Source organism: Stegodyphus dumicola, chromosome 3, assembly GCF_044657685.1.
Source record: "Stegodyphus dumicola isolate Sdum_Otavi_A_Nest chromosome 3, ASM4465768v1".
Lineage (NCBI taxonomy): Eukaryota > Metazoa > Arthropoda > Arachnida > Araneae > Eresidae > Stegodyphus > Stegodyphus dumicola.
The window spans coordinates 179,719,528-179,743,290 of record NC_140770.1 but is presented as its reverse complement, the minus strand read 5'-3'; the positions used below and the strand labels follow the sequence as shown (position 1 = coordinate 179,743,290).

Below are 23,763 nucleotides of genomic sequence, written 5' to 3'. Positions count from 1 at the left end.
ATGACGTCACAATGTATACAAATGTAGGCGATCCCCATATGGGGATCATGGCAGGGAATGGGTTAAGTGAAAAGATAAATAAGAAATGTTTTATTATATAGCTCGTAGGTATGCGATTTTAAAGCTTTATAATGTCTTATTCTTAGGATATTATGTGTATTAATATTTGTTGCGAGAAATTATAACTAAAATGATATATCGGCTATGATTCATGCAAAAAAGCTGAAGAAATGTGATGCCACTGTAGAAAAATGGAATGTAAGAAAGCTGCACGAAATTCATGAAATATGGCCAAAAGTTTGAAGGCAAAAAATTGTTAAAAATGTCCGTTTTATGTGTGGAACTATCAACACATAATTGCAAAATCATTATATTACAGCTGTGTCAAACAAATTTCAGATTACCAGGTAAATACGAAGTATCGCATAAGTCTGAGAGTCGCTGAAAATCAGTTGAAAATAATGCTAGAAGTGATGAATCCTTATTAATGATCTTTATAATGTGTTGGCCCCGTTTGATTTTCACGACATGCTAGTGAATAGTCTTCGCCTAACGGAAAATCTGGTGAAACTTCAAGGATAATATGAATATTTTTTTCGTAACCTTTGCTATGCCACAGACCATGATTTCAGATGTATAAATCAATGCTTCGTTAACATTCCTCCTTATTAGCAATATGACATTATTTTAGAACCTATTCGAACATAATCAAACTTTATTTGCTTTCCGCAACGTTATTGGGGATCTTTTTTATATCGTAATGTATGCAGGTTGACTAAAAATAACCGGCGAAAGGGAAAAGGTGGGCTGAGATAACCGAAACCCCAAGCAGGTTTTCGTAAATAATGTGAGTGCAGAAATATCTCCTTGTGGTGACACAGGGACAACTGAACGTAAATAAAAGAATTTTACTGGATTAATTCGTGATTGCTTGTGCAAACTTCAAGCTGTCTGCAACGCTTTACAAACTCAAAATTCACTCACATACATTTTATCTATGGGTCAGTGGCTGGCATAAAGCAGGCTACTCACAAGAGACATCGAGAATGATTATTAAGCACTTCCATTAAAACCAGCTGTTCCAATTCTTTAGAGTGATCCCGTGGATAAGAATGCTTGTCTGCGAACTTCACTTTGGGTAGCGATGCGTACAGAGTGTGATTTCATACATTTTTGTAAGACACATTTAATTTTGGAAAGATTTTTGTATAAATAAATATTAGAATTTTATTTTCTAATACGTTCAATCTGATAGTCCTTTTGTGAACTATAATATTCCATTCTGATTTCCAAGATTAATGTCCTTTTTCTTCTAAACATCGAGGTTGATTCTGTTACACTCCTCCTTCGCAATCTTCCAGAGTTGAGCAAATGTCTTGGGATGTCGCCTATAAAGAGCTTGTTTCAAAGGTCTAAATGCACAGTAATCCGTAGAAGAAACACCAGGAAACGTGAGTGGAATACATTTAAAGAGAATAGCTTCAATTTCGGTTTTATTTCTCATTTTTTAAAAAAATAGAACAGTAGATTTAGAAGTATGGCTTAGAGTCTTATCCTGATGGAACGTAACAAATGAAAATTGTTTGGATAAAAGATGGAATTTCTTCTTTTAAAAATAGATGTTAAAATATATTTCTGCTATTAATTAAAATTATTTTTGACATTTTTCTTCTACCTTCCTTATTTTAAGATTTCCCTTATAAGAGAATGAAACTTTCCTTGTTTTCTCTGAACTAACGTATTAAGTCTTTTTCGGTAGCAAATCGATATTTTTCTATTGCAATCAGATACGTATATCCAAGCCTCACCAATTGTAACTTTATATTTCCATTTTTCAGTTGCCAAATAACTATCTTACCGCAATCTGTACATAGTCTTACGCTGAAAAACATGTTTAGGCGTTAGACTGTGAACATTATGTTTTATTTCTTGTTTTGATTACATTAAATCTATTTTATAATTTTGTTCACAATTCCTACACATATATTTAAAGATTTTGCAAAAGCCCTTTTTTTGGGGGGGGGGATTTTCTTTTAAAACATGAGATACGACTTTAGATTTAATAATAGCTGTACGTACGTTTGTTGGGTAAGTATTTTCTGCCTTTTTCCCAGCCAGATGTGAACTTTGACGTTTCTTTCCTTTCATATTAGTTATGTCATTTATTTTACGTGTGGAAATAATAAAACCATGTTTTTCGCATCTTTGTTTAATAATTGAATAAGACTATTTCTCTTCGAACAGCGCTAAAATGTAGCCTTCAATCCGCTGCTTATTTCTCACCAACATTTTAAAGAAAAGAATATTTTAATGCAACAGACGATAACAAAACGTATTCCCATTTGATGGTAGTCACGTTTGTAATTTTAAAATAATATTTAAGTTCAATTATTAAAATTAAATTGTTACAAAAATGTGTGAACACCGTCTATAAGGCGAAATTAGCATGAGAATTGACCTTTCTATCTATGTAGCTTTACATATTTGCCAGACATTTGAATACGCCTTTATATTATACCTACTGTAACTTTCTTTACTACCGCGCTGGAAATAAAAATGTTGCAATTCTAACTGCGCGCTTTCATATCGTTGAGTCTGCTAAAATTTCATCATAGTTTTACAATATATGAAATATAAAATTCGAAGTTCAAATATCGAGCTTTCATGTACACATGTACGGGTGGAGGACTATATCATTCAAAATTTGATGGCCCTAGACACCGTCGTTTTTTCGCAGTACGAGGAACATACACCCATTCATGGATATTCTTCATTATTTAATTTCTTTAACAGAATGATAATATTTCGTTGAAAACAATTTAAAAAAATGATTCAGGCTATTAAAGTGATATGCCGCTAAATTCCGTTTCCAGACTAACGCCGTTTTGAGATAATACCGATATTAGTAGAAGCAGTGAAACTACAGTTATTTGTAGCTTCTCTTCAACAAGTATTACCTTTTTCCTATGAATTACCTTTTTCTTAATAATTATTCGTTCTTAGCTTAGCATTGACTAGATATTCACCTAAATTTTAATTATAGTTTTTAACTTAAAATTATTTGTTTTTCAACTTAGTTTTTACTTGAAGTTACAATTATTATTATTTTTATTCATTTAGATTTCAGACCTACATCGCTTACGTTATGCCTCACGTTAGCATTTATAATCCCTTAATGCGAAATATAAATCACAGGATGTTTCAAACGAGGTCTTTTTTGGCACATTTGTAATTCATAAATAAATAATATTTATAATCATACCGTCAATATTTTTACTAGAAAAAGTGAAACTACATTTATTTATAGCTTCTCTTCAACAATTATTTGTTCTTTCCTTGAAATTATTTGCTTTTGACTTACAACTATTTGTTTTTCCACTTAGATTGTAGTCCTACATCGTTCGTGCCATGTTTTTTGTTAGCTCGAAACCTTGAGAATTTTCCTGTGACATCTATCTCAGTTTTGAGAAGAGAATAAGGAAAGGCAGACCCATTTCTCCCAGTTCCCGGCACATTCATCTACTAACTTCCGGAAAGCAGGGAACATGTTTATTTTTTCTCCCCTTATCTCTCCGCTTCTAAGGATCCTTTTGATTAATGCACCGGGAGTCAGGAATGAAAGATCTCGTTGCTTCCCTTGATCTTGACTATCCGTCATTCGACGGACGTGCTTCCAGAATCCTAGTTTCTTCTCATTTTATTTCGCACTGGAACATACTATTACTTGGTAGCTTTTGTATTTCTCTCAGTTGCCACTCCAGAATTGGTATATCTAATGTACCCCGCCAAATTCTTATATCCTGGAATTAAATATGCTACTGCTCAGGAAACCTATTAAGTTTATTCTGTTGTTTTATAAGAAGGAATTTGGCCGATATACACAGCACAAAGGTTCTTGTTGACTTTTATTTTCACAGCTATTGCTAGAACATATTTGCTTCCAGTTACTAAGAAAGTTTCAGGTTTTATCAACTAATTAACAAAGCATAATAACAATATTTTAAATGATGCAAATATACTTGTTTGAGCATTTTTAAATATAAAGAAATAATTTTGTAAAAAATAACAAAATACAAAATTTTACACTTTCCTCTGGTCTCAATACAAATATTCAGAGATTATTTTATTAAAAAAAAGAGCAAAAAAAAATTGACTCCCGTGGGAAAAAATAATTGCCCGAAATATTTAATGCCAAAATTTGCAATACATCATTTGCAATTTGCTTTGAGGGTTCGGTTAATAAATAAAAATTGGAAGTCAATTCTTGTCCAATTGAATGATATTGTTATGCGATTTACTAGCGTTTTTAATTCATAAATTTTAGTCTAAAAAGGGTTTATTAGCCTCTAAATGCTATTTTCTTTATTAGTCCAAAGGAACAACTTGCCCAGAAAGACTATTAATTTTGTTTTGCAATTTTGCGCTGGTTCGTTTTATATGTCGGTTCACTTTTCAATTTGTTGCCACCAAATATTAGAGACCTGTATTATATTTAAAGAAATCAAATAATGAAGAATCTTCATAAATGTATGTATGTTTGCATTGTGTTAAAACAACGGTACCTAGAACCCTCAAATTTTGAATAACGTACGTTTCCACTCGAATATGGGCATCTGGAAGCCCGAATTTTGAATTTGTTATATTATCGATTTAATATTTTGTAAAACTTTAACGAATTTTCGATTAACAAACTCAGATATTTAAAAGCGAGCAATGGCAACATCCCACAAGATTGAAAAAAAAAAAAAAAAAAAAAACCTTTTACCTTTAGCGTGCGAGACAATGTATCGGAAAATTCTACAGATATGCTCATTTTAAAATTGGTTGTTGATTTTTCCGTTAAATCCTATGTGATATATCTGACTTCGAATCTAAAATTTCTAGAGAACACAAAACCTTGTCTAAAACTTAAAGGTTTATTTAACTGGAATTTCAAAAATGATGAAAAACTTAACATCATAAACGAAAACTTAACATCTTAGGTGGAAACATTCAAAATGCTTTAAAGTAACAGCTATTCCGGCACGGTGAAGAACACTTTCCTTAAAAAGACAAAATCCATCTGTCCCTTTCGGCATATATCTCCATTCGCTAGATTCAGACTTCAGCTCCTACGTGTTTTGGACTTAAACGGCCGGACTGGAACTGGAACAGGACTGGATGAGGACCGGAACAGGACTGGAAACGGAACAAGACGGGAACCGGAATCTATCATCCCCTGTCTTCTCCCCCGGGCAGGTCTACTCTGGCTCGAACTAAAAATGAACTGCACCGCTACCAAGGAAAGCACCTCCTTTTATTGACGGCGGTTGCCGTTACTACAGGCGATTATGCAAATATTTAACATCCTTCCACCTAAGGGGGAAAAAAGTGAACTTTCACATCAAAGTAAAACAATGCCAAAGAGCCTTAATATGCCAGTCTGTCTGGCGGAGTTACAGTTCTACCAGATCGTGTTATAGGTCTTACAGATTTATCATCTACGCTGAGTTTAAGTTCAGACAACGAATCTTGTTTTTCATTCTGCAGCTTCACGGGTACATCACGACCAAGTTTCCAAAAAAGTCTTTTGTCACTACTACCGATCAAAACAATATCATCAATTCAATAGTAACTTTCCTTTCAGCTATTTTATGCGAAACTTTGAGAATTTCCAAATATTCTTTACGAAATCTATTAAATGCTTCCCGTACAGTTTGAATATACTGAAATCTTTTTTGTAAATTACTTGATTTAATACCGTATTTTATATCCCGCAAACTGCTAGTTCTAATTTCTTTTAAAAAGTCGGCAGGAGTTAAAGCTTTAAATTCAGGATCGGAAGGAATTACTGTCAACGGTCGATCATTAAGAATCGCTTCACAGTCACACAGTATCGTGTACATTTCTTCATAATTTAAACAAGCATGTTTAAGAACTTTTTTAAGGACTTGCTTCATCATTCCGATAAGACGTTCCCACCAACCACCCCACCATGGAGCACCAGGGGGAATAAACTTCCATGTTATTCGCTCATTGGCTGCCTGCTGATTAATTTGTTCAAAATCTATTAATATGAATGCATTTGAAGCTCCTACAAAATTAGTTCCATTATCACTGTACACAGTTATGGGTTTACCTCTTCGCGACACAAACCGATGAAAACCTGAAGAAACACTTCTGTAGATAGAGAAGTCAGCAACTCCAAATGGACCGCTCTATAAACGGCGCATGTAAAAACACAAATCCATGCCTTTTCTTTGTTTCTCAACAATAAAGGACCACAAAGGTTACACCTGTTACTTGAAATACTGCTGAATCATTTACTCGCTCTATTGGCGGTGGGGCTGATATGTGGTCAACAGGTACAGCAGAATATCTCTAAGTAATGCATTTACTCAAAACAGAATGCACAGTTCTTCTGCCAGATAACAACCAAAAACCTTTCCCTTAAGGTATTCAGTATATATTGTACACCTGCATGTACTTTCTTTTTATTTTCTTCCATAATTAAATTTCTAACTAACGGATGTTCTCCTCGTAATATTATAGGTGTTCTAAACTCTAACGTGCCATCTCTTCGAAACGCACCAGTTTTAATTCTTAAAATTCTCACATCATAAAATGGACTAAGAGTTCGTAAGAGTGCGTCTTCTATATCCTGAAACGATTCCGATTGAATCAAGCAAATAACAACCTTTTCTGCAAAATCAATTTTATCAACAGTGAGTTCACCTTTCCTTTATTTCTTATTTCTGCAATTAAAGAAAAATCTTTGAATCCAACCAACAACTCTAACTGTTTTTCGATAGCTAGAAAATCGCTCACTCAAACTAAACTTTTCAGTAGACACTAGAGATGAAACCACTGCTTTTTTTTTTTCTCGCTGGCTATTTCCGCTTCATCAGTTATGAATTCGGCACTCGGCCAATTTTCTTGGGATTTTAAAAGCCAGCTCGGACCCTCCCACCATTTTGACCGGGAGAATTGGCGAACTGAACACCCTCTACTTGGAAGATCTACAGGGATAAGGTGACCAGGTATATGCCTCCAATCCTCCAAACGTGTCAAAAGCCTTAGTTCCTGTACTCTATTTTGTACAAATGTCCCCCATGGTTCTTCCCTTTTTATCCATGCAAGGACAGTAGTTGAACCTGTTCAGAAAAATGTACTTCTGGCCTCAAAGTCTTTTAGAACGTCTGCAGCAAGACGAGATGCAATAGTTGCTGCTAACAATTCTAATCTTACTATAGTCGTTTCCTTTTTACCACAAGGGGAAACTCTAGACCTAGCCTGAAGCAACTTGACTTTAACTGATTCAGTTTCTTCTACACGAATGAAAACTACTGCCGCATACGCTGCTTGACTGGCGTCACAGAAAACATGTATTGAACACTGTTTTGGCTGATATCGTATTCACCTTGGAATTTTAATGTTTCTCAAAAGAAAAATGGCTTTTACGCATTTCAAAAATTTACTTTTAATTTCAGTGTCAACTTTTTCGTCCCATTTTTCTTCTGTTTCCCATAATACTCTGTAATACCATCTTAGGTAATATAAGGACTGGACATGTTATACCGATGGGATCAAATACTTTATGGGCTATTGCCAAAATACTTCTTTTCGTGACTTTTTCGAAACAAAGATTTTGCAAATTAGCAACATTTATTTGAAGAGTATCGCCTTGTCTTTCGCATAACAAACATAATACATTCGCAATAGTTTCTGTTTCTAAACTATAGTCAGTATATTCCCAACCCCGTAATTCAAATTTTCGTTCTGCCATAACATCTGAAGATACTTTCATGAATTGTAGCGAATTCATGAATTGAAGCGCTGTAATTCATCTTCACTTCCGACACTTGTTACACAGTTATCAACATAGAAACTATTCATTAATTTAACAATAATGTCGGAAGGATATTTTACATCTGCATCATTTTTCTCTAAAATTGAATTTAAGTGATATTGAATAACAGCTCCAAGTAAAAATGGACTACTGGTTACACCAAATACGACTCGACAATGACAAAAATGCTTCAAGCCATCTTCATCCTTTATCCAAAGAAATCGGAGGAAGTTTCTGTCACAAGAATTCAAGCCAATATGTAGAAAGGTTTTACGAATATCAGAAATCACCCCTATTTTTTCTTGGCGAAATCTATTTAAGATTGTAGGAATAAATGTAATAAGGTTTAATCCCTTTTCAAGACAATCGTTGAGACTCGGAGAACCCTTTGCTTTAGACGAAGCGTCAAATACTGGCCGTAACTTCGTAGTACTATGTTCCTTAACAACATGTCTATGTGGCAAATAATGATGGGGTAAATCTAATTCATTTACGGGTACTTCCTCTATTATGCCCTCTTTGAGCCATTCTTGGAATATATTTTCATACTCTTGGCGAAGATTATCCAGTTCAAGTTGCCTAATCGTACCGTGCAACCTTTTAAATGATAACTCAAAATTATCCGAGAGGGGAGAGTGCCCTTCCAACCAAGGCAAAGACACTACAAAGAGGTTATCTTCTATTTTGACAGTATGAAAAAAAGGTTGCCTGGTAGCCTCATACAATTCCAATTTACTCTTTTGTTCGGATGGGTCCGTAATACCAAGCGAGTCGAGGGCCCATAAATCAGAAATGCAAGCCTCTTTATTCAACATTGAAGTAACTAAGAATGTTGAACCTTCACTATTCAACTCCCTGGTTTTTCCCATAACCGTCCATCCTAACTCAATAGCTACGAGACTCAATAGACTCTCAATAGCTACAAGACCGTTTGAAATTTGTTTACGATTTCCCGTTAATAATCGTCCTGCAACATCGGCTCCTATTAAAATTTCTATAGGTCCTTCTAAACACGATCTGATAAACTTCTGAGAGACTCACAGTTAAAGAGCTTGATGACTCATGGTCATCAAGCTCTTTAAGCCATATTCCTTGTCCAATAGAAGGTATATTATTACAAATAACAGGCTGACGTATCAAAATTACAGCTGTACGAGCCAGACTTATTAGATAAATGAATTTTGTAAACTTTATGTTCACACAAACTGGTCGTTGTACCGCCAAATAATGCGTGGCTAAGGTATTCCTTTACCGTATACCCATAACCCATATCTTGAGCTGTGCTTTGCAGAATATAAGACCTTTGAGAACCAGTATCAATTATAGCTCGAGCCCAACGAGATTTTTTATCTCCTTTAATTATTACTCTTATTGTTTGCAGCAAAACTTTAAAAGACCTTGAAGAAATGTTGGCGAATGTTTCAGCCTGATTTGGAGGCTGTTCCGTTGCCCTTGTCTCACTCATTTGTAAATTGCCTTTACATAGAAAAATATGATGCCTCTTACCACAAAACAAACTGTTTTTAATCTACACCTTCTGACAGAATGTCCAGATTTCAGACACAGGTAATAAGAGCGTGTCCTCTGGACCAAAACTTCTCTTTCCGACAACGATAAGTTATGCGCCTGAAAACATTCCTCAAAACCATGATTCCCAGGCAGCATGCATTCGTAAATTGCACGAGAAAAATACGTGCAATTTACGAATGGCCTTTCGTATAAAAAACGTTCAAGTTGAACGTAAAAATATCATAAAAAGTGTCCAGTGGCAATTACTAAATATTTACGTATATTTTTACGTTATACTATACGTAACTTTTACGTAAAATTTAGGTATATTACGCGAGAGACGTAAAAGTTCATTCGCAACTTTTACGTATAATATACGTAAATTTCAGGGATTTACGTATATTTTTAGTAAAAATTTACGTATATTTATCGCATATACGTAAATCTCAATTTTTTTGCTTCACGTATGCGTATATATTTAGTAAAAATTTACGTAAATTTCCCCGATTTTTTACTGTATATAAACGTATATATTAGGTAAAAATTAAGGTAGATATGACCCGTATTTTACGGTACAAAAACGTATATATTTGATAGAAATTGACCTAAATCTTCCCTATGTTTTCTTTGCATATGCGAATGACTGGTAAAAATTTAATCCGATGTATTCTCCACTTTACTGTGTATAAATGCACATTTTTTGGTAAAAAATTTGCATAAATCTCCAATTACCTCTTCACTGCATTTTTCATAAAATGTACTTATTTTAATCTCATATTTTTTATATAAATCTATGCAAAAACTTTCTGTATGCTATGATTAAAAGGTAAAATAATTTTTATATCAAATTCTTACATATCTGCCTTTTAGTTATGTACAGCAATATGGAATATATATAACTGTAAAACTTAAATGAAAAAAAAAAAAAAATTCTATTAAAAAATTACGTAACACTTAAAGGCTGAAAATGACTTTTAATATTTCCTTTCAAAGTGACTACAAAATATGCAATAAATTTCGCAAACATCAATTCTGTGCTTTAAATCAATTAATGCTATCGTTCATTTGCATTTTTGTTTACTAAATTCATTTCATAAATTTAAATTTAGTAAAAAACTGTAGCAAACAGTTGTTTACTAAATTCATTATTACTAAATAACACTTTAAATAAATTATTTGCTTTTCCGAAGGACATTTTCTTATGCCATGTAAATGAACGATAGCATTAATTGATTTAAAACATAGAACTCAGGTTTACAAAATTTATTTCATATTTTGTAGTCACTTTGAAATGAAATATTAAAAGTGATTTTCAGCCTTTTAGTGTTATGTAATTTTTTAATAGAAATAAATTTTTTTACATTTAAATTTTCCAGTTATATATATTCCATATTGCTGTACATACCTAAAAGGTGGATATGTAAAAATTTGATATTAAATTAATTTTATCTTTTAATCATAATATGCAGAACATTTTTGCATAGATTTATATAAAAAAATAAGAGATTAAAATAAGCACATTTTACAAAAAATGCAGTAAATAGGTAATTGGAGATTTATGCAAATTTTTTACCAAAAATGTGCACTTATACACAGTAAAGAGGAGAAGACATCGGACTAGATTTTTACCAAAGTCATTCGTATATGCAAAGAAAACATAGGGAAGATTTAAGTCAATTATTATCAAATATATAAGTTTTTGTACCGTAAAATACAGGGAATATCTACGTTAATTTCTATCTAAAGTACAATATAGTTAATTAACAAATTCATTAAACGAATGTAGCACAAAAGAAAACATCATACATTTAGATTATTTGAATGAGTGTGCTAAATTTTAAAATTGTTAAATATAGACCAGGAAATTGTAGAAAACTTACTTTTTCCAATAGTTTACCAAGTTGACTTTGTTATTTTCCTTGAAGATGAATGTTTAATGTCACAAATATTTCTTTCATATCTTCAGATAATACACACATATATACATATTTATTTATTAAAATTCAGTTTATCCCAAACATGTTAAAGAAAATATTAATTTGCATGCAAGTTAATCGAGTAACTTCTGTTTTAATTACACACATAATTATGATATGTAAAAATTTTACATTTATCAATCAATCTTGCAATGTATTGTAATCTATTATTGTTGTCTTTCTCAGTTTAAAATCTTATAAATATATTAGATCAGTACTAAAAGTTCACCTCTACAAAAGAAATGCTTTATTGAGGTATTTTTAAAAAGTTCCCTTTTATAATGTAACTTAATTTCATAAATAAGTTCATAAAATTATGCAAATTCAAAATTACCTAAATATGTTCTTTATTTTATCTTATATACCAGATAAAATTTTAAAAAGTTAATTTGTTTAGGAATATTGAAGTTTTTAAATATTTATCTCATGTGACTTTTTCTATAACATCATTATAAATGTACATGTTGATGTGGACATACCAATTATTTTTTTTCATCAAATAGCTTTATGGTATTAAATGATTTAAAAAGAGGCAACTGGACAAAAGAAAGCAATTAGAAGTTGGCTAATTTTTTATTAATTTTTGTCAAATGCTGTGCATTTTAGATTATGCTCATATGATGACAATGAGTTATTTAAATTATAAAATTATTATGAACATATCCCACATAAATTAACAAGTATAAAATTTCAAGTTGTTTGAAGTATTATGAACTGTAATACTTGCAAAAGAAATTAATTTAAGAATTAGGTTTATTTTACATGTATTCGAAAACTGCAATTACTGTTAAACAATAAAAACTAACATTAAATCTGAAGAGCATATTTTTTTCAATAATAAAATTCAACACAGACTTCATGCAGCTTTGCCATATTTGTTCTATAGTTCGCTGTCTTTAATATCCTGCTCGATTTTTGTAAAAGTGAATTCTTTGTCACCCTATGTTTTGAGAACAGCTCCTAAACAAGAAAAAGAAAAATTTGTAATAATTTCACACTTCAGATGTTTTCAGTTTTTAAATATAGTTGAAGTATTAAAAGATGCATATAAAATGCACTGAGTATTTCATATTTAAAAATTTATATTTCAGTAATTAAAAATTTAATTTCATACTATCACACAGTAAGCTTCAATTATATACCTTATACAATGCCTATAATTTCAAGTAAAAAATACTTAAGATTTGTTTAGAACTGCAAGGTTGAGAGTCTTTAATGGCTATGTTTGTATTTAAGTACATGAGAAAAAACTTAATTTTGTATTAATTATATTGCATTAGCCTTTTCAATTTTACTCCTACATATAGTAAAGAATATTCACTTTCTTACAGATAACTTTTTCTTAAATAAAGAGTAAGCAGAAAACTAATCACAACACTATATACATATAACAGAATACTTCATAAACATATACATGTCATTAACATACGTATATGCATTAACAGGCTATTTTACACATTTCAATAAACCAGAAACCAATACACAATCAAAAGTATTATCAGTAAATTCCTCCAAAGCAAAAATCTTTAATTATGATAACAATGGCATCTCAGTTTGCAATATAAAATATTTCTAGTCTACATTCATGTGCATTCTAAGCAAACAGAAAGCTGAATAACAATAAAATTATAAATACCATAAAAAAAGTTAAGAGGCACGTAGAATGATAGCAAGACTAAATGAAGTCTTCCTTCAAAAATCAATTTAAATTCAAAAATTTGCCTTCCTGTTTAACATCTCAAAATAGGGTTACTGCTTTCACTAACTAAATTTCCTGTCTTGGCAAAATAAAAATTGTCACTTCTGTTGCAGGAAATATTTGCTGCAAACTTTGTATGCAAATAATCCAGTGAAAAAATTTTAATTGTGGCTTGAATATTTTCTTTATTAAATAAATGAAAAATTCCCACATAATATTAATTTATGATCCACATGAAGCTTTTTACCTCTACCATATCATGCAGCTATTTTAAAATATATACTCTCATATAAAAGCCACAGAATTTTTTTACCAATATTTAAGGTAAGAGGGCACTAAGACAGAGAGTATTAATCCCACACTAGGGACTCTAACATTTGGTAGGAACAGTTTGAAAAGTGAAACAGATATTTATAGTAAACCAATGCAAAACAAAAACAATAGTTCTTTAGGGACAAAGGCCCTTTGGACTAATAAATACGAGTAAATTAACAGCTTTTAGCTATTTTTTCTTCTTGTAAAAAATAGACATACAGAATATTTTTAGAAAATAACAGTACTTTAAGCATGCATTTTCCACATATTTAACACAATAATTCATTCTAGCTCTGTTGCAATACTGGCAAAGGTAATCCTCTGTTAATAGGACGGGATTCAGAAATGTACAATGAAACCTCGAGATACGAGGAAAGTATGAGCAAAATACGAGCATTAATTCGAGTAACGAGCAATGAGCCAGGCTGTTGGTACGGGTGGCGCCATTTCACTACTTGGCTCAACTCGGGGAATCCCCTCGTCAGATCACTCAGTGTTCTTTTATATACATGTTTGTGCACTTGTAAGTTAATTGTTTTGACATTTAACGTGAAAATAATTATTTCAAGATGCCTCGCAAGAAGATTGTTGCCTCAGATAGTGCTGCAAAGATAAATAAGGAGGCCATGGCCGTCGATATCAAGAAAGAAATCATAGATAAACATAAGCATGGTGACGGAATTGGCGAAGACTTGTGGCCTTTCAACATCGAAAATCTATACTATTCTGAAGAAACAGGAAGAAATTAAGAAACCTGATGTAGCCAAGGGAATTATCGTTGCTTCCAAGCACCATAAAAGTACTCCTAGATGTTGAGAAGCTGTTGTTGGTGTGGATTAATGAAAAGGAGTTAAAATGTTGGTAACAAAGTTAAACTATTGTTATATTATTTACCAGTGTTATTTATTAGGAAAAATTGACTTGATATTAAAATGTTGATATTTTTTGGGATGTGGAACGGGTTAACTGAATTTTCATTATTTTCATTGGGGAAGCTTGTTTCTAGATACGAGAAATTCGCTATACCAGTTGAATGCTGGAACGAATTAAACTCGTATTTCGGGGTTCTACTGTAGATATGTAAGCATGTGTATATGCATGTATGCGCATATATGTGTATAAGTATACACACACGAGCACCTACATTTAAAAATGCATGCATATAGACACACATTTCTGAATCTGGTCCTGATAACAGAAGAATACCTACATGAATCATAGGATTTACATTAATCAGTTTTATTAGAATTTTTAAATGCAGAGGATTTCCATTAATCAGCTTAAATGAAATCTTCACTATCCGAAAATTCAGTTTCATTTCCAGCTGAAACCGTACCAGGACAATCTCATTTATATTATTTCCCTCTAACAACTGAACATTTTGAAAACTTTTTTCCATGGAAAACTAATGCTACATTAAACATACATTTTCTAAATCTGAAAATTTTAAGTTAGCTTAGAAACTGTAATCATTCTTAAAAAAGTTTGATTTATGCAGATGTTAGATCAATAAAATTACTTTCCTGTGAAAAAGTAATATGGCGTTGAACAACATGATTTAACACATCAAGATATACTAAGTGAAAATTCCTGAAATGTTTTATTTCTTGGTATCTCACTGTGCAAGAATAGTATAAATAAGACTACCTCCCTTTTTAAAAAAAAATGTTTAGTAAATACTATGAAGAAAATTGGTTACATTATTTACAGTTCATAATTAATAGAAAATAAATCATTTCTTAGTTTATCAGAATTTATTTTTATCACATTCATAAACAGTACTAATTTAAACAAACATACCATTATGATTTCAATAACTATGAAATAGAAAATCCAAATCTGAGTCTTTGATGGTCTAGTAGATTGGACGTCTCGTTTACTACAATTCAGCAGGCTGCTGACTCCCCAGACTGTAATATATACATATATATATATATAATTTACAAGGGAAAAAGGAACAAAAATATAAACAATTTCTTGCTTTTATATAAGCATTTCTGCACATTTATAATTTTAATTTTTTTAACTATCTAGTTATATCAAAATACATGATTTAGTAAAATATAATTCAAATAATTTAAGGTATTTTAGATCAAATACTAACTTTTCAATAATTTTTTTCATGCAAGTCTAATAATCAACATAACTATCAAGTTTTGACTTCGAAAATTATGTTTAGAGCTGCAGTAATAGTAATAAATTTATTCAAAACTGAAAGTAAAGCATTCTTACTTTATTTTCTTTCTTTTTTTTTAATCTTTTAAAACAACAAAATCAAACAAACAAAAAAGAAATGCATTCATGAAAGGACTTAGGACTTACTTATTATTCATGAAAGGATATATTTCAGTAATTACAAGTGCATGAAAATTCAGTAGATTTGGAACAAAGTACCTGTGTTTCTATCACATAAAATTTCCTGTTTTAATAGCACAATATCTTTGAGTTAAAAATTATATATTAAAGAAAGTTTATAAAACTAAATTCAAAAATAAGAAATTAAATTATTTTTAGGGAAAACACTAAGCAAATAAAAAAATTTTGAATTTCATAAATAAATGAAAGTTACATGCTTTATTTTTTGGCATAAGGTAGATAATATTTCCAGAACAGATTTCTGAACAATTAGTCATGTTAATATTGCCTTCCTTTTTCCATTAAAAGCTATTTCCTGCTTAATTACAGTATGCTTTAAGATAAATATTAAAACGTTTGAGTAAAAATAATATAACTATAAAAAGGTGAGACACATACAAAAAGGAGTGACACAAACAGTAAGAAACAGACTAGTGCAAAATTTAACAGTACCAAATCCTGAAAATGAATCACTAGGCACGTACACAAAAGAACAACACATGGAAAATCACATTTCCTACACAGACGCTATTTATAAAATTTTATATAAAAAGAAGAATGTACGAAGAATGGTGAAGAAAGTACGAGTATTAAACACTGAAAATATAAAATATTCACTTACTTTCTTCAAATAATTAGTAACTTCAATGGATTCAGTCACAAACGCCAATCCACGAACAAACAGTATTCTTTGCGACTTTACCATTCTTTTCGACCGCCATTGCTGAGTGCTGACTACACAAATATCCCGCCACAACCGGAAGTAGAAAGTGTCTGCTTTGCCATTGGTCAGTGAACAAGAATTGCAACGCTTTTTTTTTTTCTTTATAATTAAACATATTAAGAAAGCCTCTAAATTAGCATATGAAATAAACTTACTTTTGCATTATATAAATTTATATTCACAGCATCTCTGTATTAAGGTAATAATTAAATTTTTGTACGAAAAATAGAAATGTCTGTGTATGCGCATGCTCAGTGTATAATAGTAAATCCGGGTAATTTTTATAAGTTAGCGTAAAATTAACTATGCAAATTTTGAGTTCATTTAACTGAACCCTTGTACTTATTCTGTAGATCTCCATATTAAGAATGTCTTTAACTGTTTCAGGAAAAATATAAAATATAATATAATTATTTATTTACATTATTTATTAATTTTTTCCTCATATAAAAATTATTAAAATCGCTATATCATTTTTCCGTACATTAAACAAAATTTAAAAAAATTAGCCTCATATGATTTTTATAACAAAGATTAAAGGAACTGAAATATATGTAAAATATCAGGATTCAGTTTGCAATTTCGTAGTTATTATTATTATTATTAAATAAAAATATTAGTATATCGATTTACGATTTTGATTAGTATATCTTTGATTATAATTAATGATCCTTTGGTCTACATTAAACTATTGCTCAAGAAGTTAAACGTTTTCGAGCATCTTCTGTTGTATTTATTATTCTATTCCTCGACATGCTTATTCCAGTTAAATGGGTAATAGGATTTTCATAAAAGAAATTAAATTGTGTAAATTAATGTAAGTGTTGATATGAATAAAAATAACAAATTTGATATAAGAAAATAAATAAGTTATTTTGAAGATGTTTGAATTAAGAAAATATAATTTTTTGCAAAAATGCACGTAAAGATTTAGCTCACATGTTAAAATTTATAGAAAAATTTTAGCCACATATATGAATGCCCCTTTTTTCATGTTCGTGGACAAGGAAAACAAAGTGAAATGCCAGAAATACACTAAATATTTTGAATTAATAAACTTCATTTTCAATCTTTTTAGACTTCGTATAATATCCGTAAAAGTGACGAATGAAATATACCATAAAGGCAGTAGTTTCTTTCAGAACATTCGGATTCGTATAATATGCGTAAAAGTGACGAATAAAATATACCATCATGGCGGTAGTTTTATCAGGACATTCGGATTCGTATAATTTTCGTAAAAACAACGTGTGGAAAATAACGATCAAGAGTCAACAGTAACTTCAGCCTTTTTCATTCGTATAAATTTCGTAAAAGTAACGTGCAAAAAATACCATACCCTTATTTCACCAAAATTATACGTATATTTTTGGAGACGTGCTGCCTGGGTTTATACTGGAACAAAATGTGCAGCCTTTTCTAGCTTCATGAGAAGTAAACAGTTCAGCTGTCGTAGGTTTTAAGTGAGGTTCTTTTATCTTTAAACCCGAATTTCCTTTCTTATTACCGTGAGCCAATCGATCGAAAACATTGGAAGATTTAGCTGCTAAAGAAATTCTTTCCTCACTTTTAACTTCACCGCGCAAGAAACATAAAAGGCGCTCAAGGTCAGATTCCCTTTCTCTTAACTCGGCGTTTTCGCCGGTTAAGTCGCTCCCACGTTTTTAAAACTTCATTCGGCAATGCTGATTCTACCAATGGGTATAATATCGCGCAATATTTGCCTCTATTTATTCCCAATATCTCCAAGGCTCTTAGATTAGATTCAAGTTCATCGTATAGTTTCCGAAAAGAGTGTGCACTTAGTTTTTGAATAACAAGGGTTAACAAATCACGAATATAAATCTCCGTTAGTAATTCTTTGTTACCAAAACGCATTTGCAATGCTTCAGTTGTGCTCTTGTAACTATCACCAGTTGGCGGAAAGCTTTTAACTATTTCCTCTGCGGGAGAATTCTTAGTTGTGGTGTTGCTGGCCGTGATCGTATAAAGTGACGATACTAAGAATATCAAATACAAATTAATTTTGCGTAAATACTTAAACTAAAATTTAGTGTTTAGTACATTGCATAATCATTACTAAATAGATTAACAAGACTTACCCAATGATGCATGCATGACCGAATATTTTCTTTTTTCAATCTCATATTTATTTTATCGAGCATATTTTCTGGATTAAATAAGGCACATTTATCACACACATATAAAATACTAAAATATCATAACTTAGATACACACAATGCGATTGAAACGTGGTCTTATTCATCTTCGTAATATCGCGCTGTCTGGTTACACACTTGTAAGCTCTTCTTTTTTTTTTTTTTTACATTCATATTATTTTTACACACTTAACATCACGTGGTGACACATCGCTGGTCAAGCACATCTTGAAGTCGAACAGTTATTTATATTCTGCTTGAGCGTTTATTTTATGTTATTCACGTCAGCCGGACTTAGTGAGTCTCAAATCAAACACTCTACTTTAGGTACTGGATCTCTTCATTCTGCTTCTTTCTCTGCAAAATATGACGACATTCCACGTGCAAAACTAGACAGAAACAAATGGCGACTGCTTGAGTGTGTGTGGCCCGAAGGCTAACACGACGTCAGGCAGCAAGAGGGGAAAGATTAAAAAAGAGCGAGACAAACCAGTCCTTCCAGTTTTTATACCTTTCGACGCACGTGCTCGCGCGTGATAACGATACAAGAATCGATGTAGCCACAATGTTCTCACAATAGCCTGTGCCAAATAAGCAAATCTATCATTATTATCTAATGTAGGATCTTTATCAATCTTTTGGAATTGCCCCCAAAATCCTAGCCAATTCTTCACGTTACCATCAAAGATAGGCAATTTAATCTTCGGATAATGTAACATTTTATTCTGAACAAAGAACGGATCAATTAAAGTTACATTCGAGGTACCAGAAGTAAGATCTTTTAGTTTACTTTCCATAAGTCTCCACCTATCAAAATATAATTCAGATTCATCTATTTCCTTAATAAGTAAAGTCTCATCTGTAATTTCTTTAAACATTAATTCTCGGACTTTCATTTCAGTATCAAACAAAACTTTAGCTTTCTCGGCAATAACTTTTATTTTAATTAATTTTTCTTCCTGATTAAATTTAGTTTCTTCATTGTCAAATTCATTACACGCATTACTAAATAGTTTTCTATATTGAGTTCATGCTAATTTTAAGGCTTCCATGATTCAAAATAAAAAAGTCGCTTACCTTGCAGACAATGTCCTGTCGCTTGGCGCCAGATGTTGATTTTTCCGTTAAATCCTATGTGAAATATCCGACTTCGAATCTAAAATTTCTAGAGAACACAAAACCTTGTCTAAAACTTAAAGGTTTATTTAACTGGACTTCAAAAATGATGAAAAACTTAACATCATAAACGAAAATTTAACATCTTAGGTGGAAACATTCAAAATGCTTTAAAGTAACAGCTATTCCGGCACGGTGAAGAACACTTTCTTTAAAAAGACAAAATCCATCTGTCCCTTACGGCATATATCTCCATTCGCTGAATTCAGACTTCAGCTCCTACGTGTTTTGGACTTAAACGGCCGGACTGGAACTGGAACAGGACTGGATCAGGACCGGAACAGGAATCTATCATCCCCTGGCTTCTGCCCCGGGCAGGTCTACTCTGGCTCGAACTAAAAATGAACTGCACCGCCACCAAGGAAAGCACCTCCTTTTATTGACGGCGGTTGCCGTTACTACAGGCGACTATGCAAATATTTAAAATATTATTTTGCGATATTTGCAATAGATGCAGTTCTAAGGAATAGTTTTTTTTTTTTTTTTTCTTTGCTTTAAATCGGATTTCGTTAAATAAAAACGCACTTCATTCATGATATATCAAATTAAAAAATCAAATAGTTTTACGAATTATGTAAATAATTTTTTTCACTCATATTTTTCACTAATGCATTGGTTTACTTTTCATTCTAGTCTGTTGTCATTCGAAAAAATGTACATTATAATTTTGTATTTAATCTGTCTCTCATTAATTAACAAATTAAACTAGTTAAAAGAAATAGATGCAGACCTTACAAATATTATTTTTTTGCTGTTTGCTGTTTAGAGGAAATAAAAGTGAATTTAATTCATGATATATATAATTAAAGATTAATTTTTTCATTAAGTTTTTTATATCAATTTTAAGTTTTGTATATAATTACATTATATATTCTTTCACTTTTTAATTTCACAGAAAGATATATATAATGTTCTAATATTATTCTAAATGAATATTCATCGAACATCCTATAAAATATTTCGCTGTTCCTATGAAATATTTATTTTTTATGATGAGTACAAAATTTTTTCTAAATGTAGCCATAGAGGCCGTTACACCGTGTAAAATTTTAACATCATAATTTATATAAATTTTGTTCTTCAAACTTTGTTCAAAACACTAAAGCATGAATGTTTGCACCACTTAAAATATCTTTGTACCTGGTAGCATATGTGTACGACAAACGGTTACGAAAGTCCCGGTTAAGGGCGCCTGCATACACTATGTAAAGCACATAAAAATATTCATCAAAGCACGATATTTGCTTTTAAATGGATTGATGAAAACCAGACTGTAAAAATTTATATTAATATACATACAGACTCATTATCTGGTTTAGAAGCACTGACAGATGCTGATAACACTAATATTTTGGTCTCATATATAAAGGATCTGTATAGAAGTTCAGAAAATACATGAGGTTAAAATGAACTGGGTAAAAGCCATACAGGTGTTATACGCAATGAGAGGACCAAAATGCAAGGTGTGTTCGAAAGGTTCGGTGATTGGTCTCATAATTAAAAAATCTGGTGTGTACATCTCATGACTTCCTTGTACGGAATATTAAATTATACGCATTTTTCTTGCATTTCATTTAAACTTATTGGATTGAATTAAATCTACTTCGCCGACAGCGCATAAACCACAATAGAATAAATGCATTCTTTAAAATTCACTCTAGTATTTGTATACCATAGCGACAGTCTGGCGCTAGATTCACTTAACAGTATTATATTTCGTTCATATTATAACTCATAATGTACAAAATTTATATCATTTAAAGAATAGAATTATCTAATCGTTGCCACATGTTCTATTCGAATACTATAATAAAGCTAAAACGATGTATAAAAGAAATTAACCCATTAACCGCCAAAACTATAAGGAATGTTTCTTTTCTCATAAAAATAATAACAAATATTAAATTAAGAATTTATAACATAAATTTCCATTTAAAATAAAAAAAAAATGCTCTTACCTGTGGAAAAAGCGAGTGTTGCGTTCGCGCAACGTCAGCGGAATAAGACTACGGATGTTTTGTGAGTAGGATTGTACTCGTGTGATGTTTCTTTTGAGTGGAGCGCAGGATTACTTTTTAGGTGCATAACGTTTTATAAATCTACAAATCACTTTATTTGTAATTATAATATTTATTATTTAAAATATACATTGTATTTCTTTTACAAATACAGATTATTTCATTTGAAAGATTCAAGCATGAAAAGCTTGATTACAAACATGATGTAAAGCTACATTACATACTTTGCATCTATAAACAGTCTGGCTATGGTACTCTTTACAACAAAGTCTTTCGTTATCAACGGACTTTACGATAAAATGTCTACCAACTCCATGCAATGGTTTTTGAATGCTGAATTTACTAGGTCTTCCTGTTGCTGATCTATTCCTGGCTGATACTACACTCTCAATAAGAGTTTGCAAAAGAAATAATGTATTCTCGCGTCTGAAATCTGAAAGAGACTTTATATTTCCAGTAGTAAAAAGTGGTGATATTTAGTAAGTTTAGATACGGTCTCACCTCATATAATTTATCAGTATTGTCAATTTGACTATTGTCAAATGCAAATTCTGCTTCATATTCCTGTACTGCAAACGTGATATCAATTCTTGTACAGCAGGAACAGAAATGTCCTTATCAAAAGACCAATGCATTTTTTCTTGAGGTAAAGAATGATATCCTGTGAGCAATAATATTTCAATAAATCTTCTCATATAGGCTTCAGATGCAATAACTTCTGGGCGCTTTTTATTTATTTATTTATTTATTTATTTTGGCTTGCTATTCAACGAGAAGACAGTAAATGTCTAAACCAAAAAGAAAATCGAAAATCTGTGCACTAGTTTTACCTTGTGTTTTGTCTTTTATAATTTCTCTTCTATCTTTTTCTTCATGTTCTTCCTGAGACATAACTAACAGTTCCTTTTTTATCCACTTCAAGATTTCAGGCTTCTGCTTTTTAAACTTTTTAGTAGGACTATAAATTCTTTTAGAAGGCTAAAACTTACTTCTTAAGTGAATTTCAACTTCTCCAGCAGTATCATTTGATAAAATACAATTATCAGTATTTAAAACACTTCCATTCCTTTCTTCTTTGTCACTAGCCTCTGCAATTTCTGGGGAAACAACAAAATATCAGTTTCATTCTGGTCATTATTAACATTATCATCATCTGTTTCTTCATTAAAATGTCTTTGAAGGGCTTCTTCTAATGTAAGATACCTCGTTCTAGGTATTTTTAAACAACCAGAACATGAATCAGAACATCGAAAGGAATGAGTGAAAAAGGAGATTGACTACCCGTTTCCTGCTGACGTTGCGTCAACGCAACACATGTTTTCCCTCCCTTCCGAACACAAATATAAACATCTGACTGATGTAATGTTCTGATAAACGGTGACCTTGACTAAAAATAGATCACTCATAAAGACGGCGATTCTTTCGTTAAATATTTTCAACAAAAATACCCTGTCGAAAATTTTGCTTAAATTTTGCTTAAAATATGAGATTAATTATTATAAACAAAATTATTGTTGAATGCAAATATTTTTTACAGAAATAATCTTCATAATATTCCCTACACAAAATCATCTGCTGGTATAAAATATCTTAGGTAGTTATATTTATATACGCATTTATTTTGACCTTTGCGTCAAAGCAACACCAGCGGCTAATGGGTTAAACAAACAAAATAAAAAAAAAAAAAAAAAAAGAAACAGTTTTTCACAGACGATTGAGTATTTCTCATTCAAATAATTCAGTTCTCACTTCGCGAGAAGGCAAAAATACATAAAAACTCAAAATATGTATATTAAAAATTACGAAGTAAATCTTAAACATTTATTTCCTCGAAATAATTCCAGATAGGATTAAGCATGATTTAATTGGCAATAATAAATGAAGGCGTTATCTTTGTTATTGCGAAGCTAAGATTCTCTAGATTGGCAACAAATCCACTAGTCTGCTGTTTCAAATGTAAACAATCAATGGCCGCCATAAAAAAAGGCTAGCGGCACTTAAACA

At 31.3% G+C, this 23,763-nt stretch overlaps 2 long non-coding RNA genes across 2 annotated transcripts in view; one reads left to right on the top strand and one right to left on the bottom strand.

Moving 5' to 3' along the window:
* LOC146998222 (uncharacterized) overlaps positions 1 to 23,763 on the top strand; it is a 720,447-nt gene that overhangs the window by 455,744 nt on the left and 240,940 nt on the right. The window lies entirely within an intron of this gene.
* LOC146998223 (uncharacterized) lies at positions 11,905 to 16,408 on the bottom strand. Its single transcript, XR_015040041.1, has 3 exons — positions 16,305 to 16,408; positions 15,128 to 15,237; positions 11,905 to 12,273 (listed from the first exon to the last, which is right to left on the bottom strand). It is a non-coding gene; the product is annotated as an uncharacterized LOC146998223 (long non-coding RNA).